Here is a 3,688-nt window from a genome sequence, read left to right on the forward strand (position 1 = left end):
TTTTGAGTTGAATGTATTTTTATCGTGACGTGAAAATCATCTCGAGAATCATATAGAATTCATATCGATCGTAACTTGTAACAGAAGGTGTGCAAAAAGGGGAATTAGTTATTTTACAAACGAAATAAAATTCCAGCAATTGTTTATATTCGAGAAGCGCTTCATAAAAATTATTATAAATGAAATATAAATTGATATAATATCTTTCAAAAAGAATGATTAATACCTTTGACACGACAAAAATATCGATTTGTATTTTTTCCTGCAATAATTGTGATATGAAAATTATTTTCTTAACGACTTAACAGTAATAATTACTTATTTATATTATTTAGAATTATTACTATTATAGAATACTTGATTTACTTATTACAATATTTATTATAATATTATACTATAATAATTACTTTTTATATCGTATAACGAATAATCGTAATTAAATTATAACTTTTCTGTTTCATATATTTAAGATTTAAAACAGTATTTTGATATTTAATAACACAGAAGAACAATAAGTTCACAGAAGAGGTTCTCTTTTTGATGATGCCGGCAGCTAGTAAACTAAGCCCTGTTAGAAATATCCTTACATTTCCGGATGATTTCAGACCTCATCTATAACACACCGGTAATTAGCAGTCCCGAAAACGAAGTGAGGGTACGTCGAAACCGAATGAGTTATAGGTCCATCTGTGACGCTTCTTCGGAAAGAATCGGAAAAACGGCGTTACCAGTTCCCACGATTGTAATTAATATCCCCATTCGTTAATAATTGCATCTTGTGCATCACGTTTTTCGCGTGAGATATCACACGTGTTAAAATAATTAATATATTTAAGCTGGTGCTTTACATTAATGACGTATATACAAATAACTCTTCTAAAAAGAAAGATATAATTTAAATTTCATTTAAAATAATTTTAAAAATAATTAATTTAAATATAAATGCAAAAATATGAAATTAAAAATCTAGCTAAAAAAATTTTGGCATCAATATTTTAGTAATTATCATAAAAAATTTGCGTATTAGAATTATAAAATATTATTTATAATTAAACATTATCATTAAATTGTATTCAATTTGTTGCTTTAGAACTCATTTTATAATTCATGTCAGATTATTGGATAAAATCTTAATTATAATTTTTATGCTACATATTTACATGTATTTTAATATCTATGTATTTTATGATTCAATTATTTCTTGCATTACACCATATATAAAATTATAAATGGAATAAAATTTTGAATTCTGATACGAATTACAGTTAATAGCTTAAAAAAAAACAAAGAATTGTTTCTCTCTTTTTCCTTTAGTAATCACGTATACTTCGATCGAATGTAGCCGCAGCTTGTTCCGGTATAATCCGAAATGAAAATACTGCGTCGGGACGGCTCCATTGTCCGGTAGAATTTTTGATCCTCGAGATCGAGAGATAACTAAAGGGGATTTAAATGGCAAAGCTCGCGCGTGGCCACGTGTATGCGCTTAATCGCGATTCCAGCGATGACGAGACGATTCGCGCAATCTCGCTTCGCATCGACAATTGAATAAATATTATCCCTACGTCGAAAAGATTTGTCGTCACCGTTTGCAATATAAAAAATCTACAATGCTATATAAAACTTTATTTTGTATAAACCGAGTTAACAATTAACTCATTTATATTTTTTAAAATTATTTAAAATCTATCTTTCTCATCAGGAAAAAAAAATCTTAAAAGGAAGGAAGTAAAACGCTTTCAAGATATATGCTCCAAAGCCTTTGTGTGCTAAATTGTATTTTAGTGGCTAATGGAATAAAAAATTTCATGCAATCCATTTAAGTGATAAAAGACGAAGTTGCTGAAATTTTTAACGTAATTTTTATTGTTGTATTTGAAATTAATATATTTATATTACAATTTGTAATACACTTTTACATGATTTTGTGAAGACATTTTCAATAATTTCTGAGATACATTTAAAACACAGATTTTTAAAGCAATCGTAAGAGGCTCTAGATCAGCCGCTCCATGAATAAAACGATTTTTCACGGTGCATCCTGGCAAGAGGAGGCCACGACTAACACCTGGTACAGGGAATAACCCATCGAAACGCACCATAAGTGTCTATTAATTTATACCCAGCGGGAGTGTGAAATCGATTTGTGTTCATGAATTGCATTTGGGATACACGGCAAGACATGCATTTTAACGATACTTTTACGCCCGATCATTAATCTTATCGACCAGAAAAATTATATTTTATATCGTATATATTATTTTATGAATAGAATAAATCAAATGTATTATATTATGTAAACTTTACAATATTTATAACTTTTTATTGGAAACAGAATAACATTATACATTTTTATATATTTGTTGCCTCATTTATTTAGAATAAATTCTAAGATGCTGCAGAGCTTCGAAATTTGTGAAAATGAAAAATTTTCTCCTAATCATAATACACTGAAAAAAATATTAAATAAAAAAATTTATTTGATACAAGAACCATTAATTTGTTGATTTAACTATTATTTTTATTTTGAGTAAATATTTATTTACTGGAAGTAAATGTTTAGTTAATACCATTCAAAGAAATATGTCAAGATTTAGTAAATTTTTGTTCAATGTAGCTGAGACTAAGTGGTTATAAATATTGAATAAATAGAAATGGAAGAATTTCTCCGGGTCTTATCATTATTAATGACACAATATTTTCAGCAATATTATATCTTTAGAGTGCATATATTTTTAGAACGATTTTCCAGAATGTGATTCGTGGAAAATAGCGACGATCACGAGTGCTGGAGGTCTCACTAATTTTCCTTCACACACTGACGAGTCGTAATAACAAATGGATTGTACAGATACCGAAGACACGCACTCGCCGCGGGAGGGTTTGTACCCCAGGAAAAACTGGGGAAGGCGGTGCATTGGAGCGTGGAATGTTTTTGGGGTCGCGTGCCCCCTTTGCGCGGGGGTCGCGTGTGAGGACACCGCAGGGGGTAACATCCAACCCCGGGTACACCGGAAACGGTTAGGCGGCACCGGATACGGGAGGCGCATTATTAGACAGGTGGCTGAGACTCTGCGGAACACGAGAACTTGCGATGACTAGAACATAAGCTCAGCCTTGTCAATGAAGTACAAAAACAGAATGTAGTAAATACATGTTATGAATAAGACATAATTTTACAATAATATTACATATGTATATTTATAAATTTATTATATATTGTATATAATATATGTGTATATTAATATATATTTATTTAATAAATTTATTTAATATCATTTTACAAAATTATGTTTTTATAAAAATGTATGTAACATGTAATTACTATATAATTAAAATAATAGCTATTATCTTTATGAGACGTCGTATCTTCTTGACAACAATTTATATATTTCCAATTATCTAATTAATAAAGTTTACTTTAATCCACAATTAAAAAAATTTCAAGAAACAGAATTTTTATTGTAATGTATAATTGTACATTTTATATATGTTGCATTATGTTTGTCTTTTATATATAATTTTGATTCTTTTTAATGCTTTTCGCGACATATCGAATTATAAATAGGATCCCAAATTCCGACAGCAATTATAGATCATCTAAAGTGGATTTAATGGATGTTGTATACATAAAGATGAAAGTATAATGGCTCAAAATGTTAGGTCATATGCAATAAGAAAGGAATGA

The sequence above is a fragment of the Mycetomoellerius zeteki genome, unplaced genomic scaffold (genome assembly GCF_001594055.1).
Source record: "Mycetomoellerius zeteki isolate Tzet28-1 unplaced genomic scaffold, Tzet1.0 scaffold197, whole genome shotgun sequence".
Lineage (NCBI taxonomy): Eukaryota > Metazoa > Arthropoda > Insecta > Hymenoptera > Formicidae > Mycetomoellerius > Mycetomoellerius zeteki.